Here is an 8,234-nt window from a genome sequence, read left to right on the forward strand (position 1 = left end):
CTGGTCTTCTTGTTTTAGCAAAACGTGAACAATTACAGTTCAGTTATTTGCTTCCAGTTGTTTGTAGGAGTCTTTTCTCTGAAATTATTAAATACCTCAACATCAGACAGCAGCAGGATCTGGATATATCCATATGTATAACTACATTAATTACTTACATTCTAAATTATCCCTGACGTGGACATATGATCAATCAGGATCTAACAAGTCAAACTGTGTACTTCAATTCAGCTGCATGTTTTAATCCACAGTGAAATCATTTGTTACATAGTGGTCATCCTTAGGTTGAGCCCTGAACTCCTTCGCAGCTGTCTGGAACTTTTCTTTTTTTCTTCTTTTACTGTTGGTAAAGTAGTGGTATGATTATCATCACACACAATTTTCATTGTTTAGGAAATCATAAATAAATGAGGCTATGAATTATTTGGACTGTTTAATAAACTTGCTATAAATTTAGATTCAATCTTGTGTTTAATTGCAAATTCTTATGTGTTACACAGAACTTGATGTTCTGTCCAGTCTTGTGTAAATGACAAATATCACAGTGGGTATGTTTGAGTAAAGCCACGAGGTCCATTAAAGTAGAAGTGCCCTATCTCTAAACAACAGAGTTCTGTCACTTTAACAGACTGATAATGTTCCATGTGTGAAAAATGCTTTATTTGTATTATTCTATTTATGTAAGCCAGGACTATGAAAATAAGTAATTGTTTTAATGAGCTTCACCTCCCTGAGCTCACACCACCCCCCTCCCAGTGCTCACACTTCTTCTCAGCCTGACCCATCATACACTGTCTGCCACAAATGACAGAAACTGCCTTGTCCGTCCACTTGTCGTGGAATGTGTATTAGAGTGAAGGAGAATTAGCAGGATCTTGTTCTCTCGCTCTTGTCTGTCGACTGCCAGGGCTGTGAGCTGACAACACAGCAGCCTGGTACATGACATGTATGCATTCTTAGTTGCTGTGCTGCTATTAGCACGATGCAAGGTAGCTGGCGTCAGTCTTGTAGGGTAATGCTTTGTTCGCTCTCAGTATAGCAGACAGATAGCTGTATGACAGGCAGCAGAGAGGGACGCGAGGAAGGGAAAAGACAAGTGTGGATGGGAAATGAGAGGTAAGAGAAGAAGAAGGAAAGAAGAAGAGGAAAGAAAGGGAGAAAAATAGAGTTAGGAGGACGACGAACAAAAGGGTAAAGGGGATGGAAGAGTCATGACTGATTAAAGAGGCCAAAGTGAGCAAAAATCAAGGAAAAAGAGAAAGATAAGAGAGAAGTGCCATCACATACTCCATGTAATACGTCTCATAATTATTAATATTGTCATTTATTGGCATCATTCTCTTTGTCCCGTATTTTCCAATTCACTTTATCTCGACCTTACCCCAGGCTAAAGTTTGCATGACAAGGGAAAATGATGGGAAACAGAGGCCATTGTCTTCTCACTCCCATGTCACCTTCTTTCCCCTCGTCGTCCCATCCCCATTTATTGTTGTGAATAGGAATGTCTGTCAGCTGCTCCCGTGGTAACCAGAGCAGGCAGGAACCAGGTCACTTTTAATGCTTACCATGAGCCACTGAGCTGACGAGGATAATAAGTGGAGAGGGAGGGTGACGTGTGTGTCAGACAGGTTTTTGGTTCTGGACTATGTAAGTGTCTAGAAATGTATTGCAGTATGTTATTCTTCTATAATTTTTTTTTGTAAGGTCCCATTTGTAATAAGTTTTTTGCGTTCTGAGTAATGACTTTATAACTATTTCTTTTTCTAACTCTGCTATTTTTTTTTAATGTCAAGTATCAGTGTTTATTAAAAACATCTCTTGGGTTGTCAGATTGTGTAAAACATCTGCTTTTAATCAGTTGGCTTAACACTAGCGTTGTCTGATTTGCTATAGCTCTGGTTTATAATTCCTTATCATCTGACTGTTTGACCAGTTTTATTTTCATCTGAAATTGTGTTCAATTTGGAATAAAATTGCTTTTTTTTTTTTCCTTTTTTCTTTTTCCCAACTACAGTATGCAGGTCTGTCTTGTAAACTGCACATCCTACGCTTTCATCATCATCCAATGAAGATAAATATGTATGTAATTGGTTCAAGGTTGCAATCAAATCACTTCATTTGAATTTAACTGCATAAAGTAACATTCTGTCAAAAGGTGCCTTGAACAGCCAGACAGCAACGAACCGCGCGACACAAAACAAGCTACGGACATCAATAACCAGCATCATATAGCTATTTAGTTATCGTAATCAGGCGGTGCAATTTGAATCTGTGAAAAGATGATTGATTTCAGCTTATATTTATTTTTTAAATCAATTTATTCATATAGTCCTTCTTCTCCTTCGTCTGACTTTTTATTCGTTTATTCATTTTTGTCGCGTGCTTCTGTTGAAGAACGCCATTTTCGTGTTTTATTTCAACCTCTATTTTGTCAAAGGTATAGTCTTTTTCAAAGCTTTCAAACAAATAGATCCATGAAAGTGAGGGTTTTCCACACTGCCTGGATTTCAGTGCCTATAAACAGGTATATTTTCTCTAATCATCCTGCAGCCTTTCTTACCTCTTCTCAAATTACTTCTTGATGGTTGCCAAATGAATTGTGCAGCCAACCACCACATAAATGCATGCTGTTAAGCACTCAAGAATTGTGCTATTTCCATTAGCATTCGTCCTGCATACAAGCTAATTGGGTTTTCCATTAGAATACACTGGGTCCAGTCGTAATGAGTAGAAATGGTAGTGGCACAAAGAGGCATTTTGCCGGAAATTACACAATGCAGTAATTTTTCAAGCATTTTCATATGGCCTAATTGTTACGAAAACAAAGTCACAGACAACAGGCAAAACAGGAGAGTTTGATTTGGGGGCCGCGATCACCGATGTCTGCGTTTCAGACAGTTTTTGGCACCGCTGTGATGTTATCAGCGGACTTCAAAAAGGAGAAATTTCTTAAAGTTTTTTAGATGCTACCTTAAGTTTGAAGTCCACAGTGACAGCAGACTTGCTGTTTAGCGACAATATTATTCTCTCTCTCGCTCTCTCTCTCTCCTATACACACACACACACATACATAAACACACATACACACACACACATGGCCGGACCTGCACAGTGTGATGAGATGACAGCAAGCTCTGGGCTGTCTCTGTTCCTCACCGATGTGAAAGAGAGAATGTGCGATTGCCCGTGTGTGTGTGTGTGTGTGTGTGTGTGTGTGTGTGTGAGCGCTGAGGCCTGGGCAGATGACACTTCCATGGCCCAGTGAGACAGGCGCAGCTAGACAGGCGTCAGAAAACACTCAGTCCCCTTCAGCGCCTGCAAACGCTGGACACACAGAGGTGTATATATGCACACACACCCACACACACACACACATATGCTTCGCTGGACACATGTGCAAGCTCATACTTAGACATCTATGCACGCAGAGATAAGCAGAAATCCCCCCCAAAAATACTCAAAGTGTGTAATGAAATTTCGATAATCACCTGAAATCTTAACACCTAACTTTAACAATCTGTGATGTTGTTCTGCAGAATGTGGAGCCTTCGTTTGTGTCGAGCTCACTGCGCTACCTTGGAGGCCAGCAGATGCTGTTCAGCTCTTTCCCCCTCCATTTCTCCTCTGTTTTTATCACTTCCTCTCATTCTCTTTTCTCTTCCCCCCTCTGCGTTCCAGTTCTCTCCTCCCCTACAGTGTCCTGCATGAGACTGAATTATTTTGGGCTCGATCCAGGAAGTCAGAGAGGCATGTGGAGCTGAGTGGAGGAGGAAAGTGGAGGTGTGTGGAGCAGGGCTGAGAGGAGATGCGGATTAGGGAGGAGAACACGGAGGGACAGGATGGTGAAACAGAGAAAATGTAGGTACAGGAAATGAAGAGGAAAAAAAAGAACGTGGCGAAGAGTCAAGGACGTGAGAGAATGAGGAAGATGGGAGACGGAAAGCAGCAAATTAGAAATGAGTGCGTAAATCCAAATTTGTCAAGACTGAGCTGCACCTGGTGGGGAGGGAAATCTAAAGGTGAGTAAATCCTAAGACCCAAAATGTCTTAGGTTGCCCAATTCCACAATTCTTTAAATCAACAAATGGTATCAGCCTAACTTCATGTTCTTACTTCCTCAGTTGCACCTCTTGAATCTCTTCAATTTTCTTATTCCATCCTACTAAATGACTTAAAATAAATAAATAACAGTAGGCCTGTCTATCTTTTAATTTTTATGTGTGCAGTTTCAATCGTGTGGTGTTTGGAAGATTTTAATGCACGGCCGACAAGGTCCAAAATGGCCTGCATTTACTTTCAGTATTGTCTATTAAAGAGCTGGATGTTCCATTGTTATATATATATGGAGCAAAATTATGTAATTGCTCAGTTATTTAATAAATACAGAATTATTTGATTTGAAAAAAAGATAGATAGATAGATAGATAGATAGATAGATAGATAGATAGATAGATAGATAGATAGATAGAAAATCATATCTATTTTGGTACCATGTTCTATGAAGGTACATATATTCACTATTACATGTGTATCTGTAGCATATTGGCTCTTTATTAGTCATTATAATGCACCTATTCATGCCTTATTCTCACTGATTCTACAGCTAATAAGCAATTAACTAAGAGTTTACCCTCAATAACATGATTAATGCTAACCAATAGTAAGTAAGGGATCTGTTGTTTTTTTTTTTTTTTTTTTAATGAATAATGATCTTAAGATAGTTTGATCAGTATGGGGCTTAAGAGGTGGTGGTGGTGGCAATAACAGCTATTCTCCCTTAATAGAACTTCATAAAATGGTCTGTTCTATACTGTCTTAGAAAAGGTCCAAATATTTCTAAATGAAGTCGCTCTAACTCAGAATCTGTTCTACACATTGAAAAGAACTGGAGGGCTATTGAGATGCACAGGTTCTTTTCCCTTTCACTGTTTGAAGAAAAAAGTCAGCTATCTGCTTTAATAATGGACCATTTTCAAACATATCTGTGAAGAGATTTTTTTTCTTTTATTTTCTTCAATGCTAAGAAGAAGTGTACTGCGAAAACATGTACAATTTTCAGCTGACAAAGTCTTTTGGTATATAAAGGATTACAAACACTATCAAATGTATCACTGTGTATTTGCAATCACATTGTATGACATGCTTGCACAAATACTGACAGTTGTCAATATTGTTTCTTAGACACTCCACGTCTGATGGCCAGGCAGCAGTGCCAGAGATGAGTACATCAGTTTTCTGCCTAGCCTTGAAGCACTGAAGCTACCGATCTACTAATTTCAAGGACTGTAAGCCATGTCAGGGACTGTCACTAAGACACACAGCACAGCATAGCATTTTCAAATGAACCCCGAGTCTAAAATCCAATCTTTTCAAACTGTATTTTGTTTTGGTTTTTGTTTTCACCTCACACGGACTAACATGAAATATAGTAACATCCATCCATCCATCCATTATCTATACAGCACTTAATCCTCACTAGGGTCACAGGGGCACTGGAGCCTATCCCAGCCGACTTAGGGCAAAGGCAGGAGACACCCTGGACAGGTCACCAGTCCATCACAGGGCTACACTTAGAGACAGACAACCAAGCACACTCACATTCACACCTACGGACAATTTAGAATCACCAATTAACCTCAACATGTTTTTGGACCTTGTGGGAGGAAGCCGGAGAACCCGGAGAGAACCCACGCTGCACGGAGAGAACATGCAAACTCCACGCAGAAAGATCCCGGGTGCCCCTACCGGGACACGAACCGGCAACCTTCTTGCTGTGAGGCTACAGTGCTACCAACTGCGCCAATATGGTAGCATTTTGCTGCCAGAAGTAATAAACTCTTTACCAACACCAAAGGTCAGGAAGGAGGTGACTAGCACATCAGTAAGAGGTCTGGGCACACCTTCTCAATCAAGGGGTTTTCTTTTGAGTAGAATCTTCTGGTAGAACAATACTGAAGATACCAAAATGAGTTGTTAGCGAGAAAAACAAAAGAAATGTGTTGAAATATTTTATATTTCATGGTTCTCAAAGTGGCAACTGTTTGCCTCGATGACTGCTTTGCACACTATTGCCAATATCTTTATTGGCATCAGCTTCATGAGGTTATTACTTGGAATGGTTTTCAGTTAACAGGTGAGACTTGTCAAAAGTTAGCTGCAAGAATGCCTTGCCTTCCAAAAGCGTCAGGGACCAAGGTAGTGCTGACGGACAGCAAACAACCCTGTTCAACCACTGTAGTAATCCACAGTTCAGGTAAGTGCAGAGAAATGACACTGCATCATTACTGTAAGCCATGAAGGTCAATCAGTCTGGAAAATGTCCAGAACCTACGAAAGAAATTCTTCAAGTGCAGTCTGTCTGAGGAGAAAGAAAGACAAATGGAGCGCTGCATCAGATGGCCTGGCCTCTCCAGTCACCTGAGTTGAACCCACCCGAGATGGTTTGTGATGAGTTGGATCATAGAATATAAGAAAATAATTCATCCAGTGCTCAGCATATGCAGGAGCTCCTTTAAGACTGTTAGAAAGGCGTTCCAGGTGGCACACTGTTTTTCACTGATAGTTTTTGCTTCCTACATTATTCTATATCTTTTATTTCATAGCTTTGATGTCTTCAGCAGTGTCCTACAGTGTGGAGAATAGTACAAATACAGAAAAACTATTAAATGGGCAGACTGGTACAATATACACTCATGATGCATATTTTAAAAAATGCAATATTAATATTAGAAATAATACAATGTCCTGCTTTTGTATGAAAATCTGAGTAGAGATACATTTCTTAAATGTAAAATAATATTAAAATAATTGTTTTGGTGGGTCCCCATCAGTCAATAACAGAGCTGAGTCAAAAAAGAGATGTTGGTTGGAAAGAAAGAGACAGAGCATGAAAGAGATAACAACAAGAAGTTTTAGGAATCAGAGAAAAAAAAAAGGGAAGCTAAATGAAACCTGGAGAGGACAGTGGATAGAATAAAGGAGAAGGAGGGAGATTAGAAGGAAGGAGAAGGAAGCAGAGAGAAAAAGGAGGGACAGAGAAGCAATGCTACTTTTTATGTCTCCCAGTTATTAAAGACTTCATCTATAGGAAGAAGTAAAAGTCATTTTCGGCAACATTATGACACATTACTGCCATTTTCTATGTATTTTTATGCCAAAATTGAACCATAATAAATTTCGCACTGAAGTCTATTAAGCGCAACTGATCTGAAATCACATGAGAACCATAAAGACGCAGTGAAGACAGTTCCTCTAAGATGTGTTTCACTTCTGTTGTTGTTTTTCCTCTCTGTTTTTTCCCTTGTCTCCCCTCTGCTTAACAGAGCAAAGTGCTTTTAATTTGCCTCTTTGTGAAGACGTCCCATCTCACATTTAAACAAGCATCTCGATTGGCTCGCTCGCCCTGAGCAGAACGACAGCAAACAGTTCAGCACCCTCTGTTCATATTTTAATGGCCCTCTCTGCTCAGCTCCATCCTCGATTTTATTCCACACTGGAGACGGGTGAAGCGTCTCCTCAGCATTTCCACTGCTCCTTTCCTTAATCTCTTTGCGCTTAATTCCCCTTTAACTGTGTTCGCTGGAGTCGTTAACTGATTAAGCAGTTTAATTAGGCCATGCAGTGGAGACACACTTAAGACCCAGCCATGAGTTCCAAATGAAAGTGCAACAAAAAGGCCAAACAGAGAAATATGTTTTTATGACAAGTCAAAATTAATAAAGTCCAGAATATAGTTACACATATTGGGTGTCCAACTTCAAGGATGAAAAGTTGTAAAATGTATGTAAATGTTCTTTGTAACTCTAGCTGAGAATATGCCGCACCTTGTGTAATTAATTTTTGTTCAGTTAAACACAGACTCTTAATAAAATTATGTTTAAAATAGCATTTTTTAAAAAGTTTTTCTCAAAAATGATACGTATATGTATGTATGCAGGATAAAAAAATAAACGGTAATGTTTGAGTGTTAAGTCTGACCACGTGGCAGATGTGCACATATGTTTATTTGGCTTCTTATCTCAACAACATAATGATGCTGCGGCTGGTTACAGGTTTAGTTCAGAGCAGTGGCGGCCGGTATATAGGGGCGCTGTGGGCGGAGCCCCGCCTGAGCTGCGTGAGCCAGCATGAGCAAAAAGAAATGTCTATTATTTATCTGAAACTTATAGTCAAAATGAGGAAATCATGCTATTATACCAATCATTCCCTTAAATGTGTATTTCAGTCCGTTAGAG

The 8,234-nt window shown here is 39.6% G+C and overlaps 1 long non-coding RNA gene across 1 annotated transcript; it reads left to right on the forward strand.

Annotated features, from left to right (window-relative positions):
- The first annotated feature begins 248 nt into the window (after positions 1 to 248).
- LOC103355521 (uncharacterized) lies at positions 249 to 8,228 on the forward strand. Its single transcript, XR_520094.1, has 4 exons — positions 249 to 262; positions 5,875 to 5,881; positions 6,529 to 6,530; positions 8,063 to 8,228. It is a non-coding gene; the product is annotated as an uncharacterized LOC103355521 (long non-coding RNA).
- Positions 8,229 to 8,234: the final 6 nt, after the last annotated feature.

Source organism: Stegastes partitus, unplaced genomic scaffold (assembly GCF_000690725.1).
Source record: "Stegastes partitus isolate 25-593 unplaced genomic scaffold, Stegastes_partitus-1.0.2 Scaffold156, whole genome shotgun sequence".
Classification (NCBI taxonomy): domain Eukaryota; kingdom Metazoa; phylum Chordata; class Actinopteri; family Pomacentridae; genus Stegastes; species Stegastes partitus.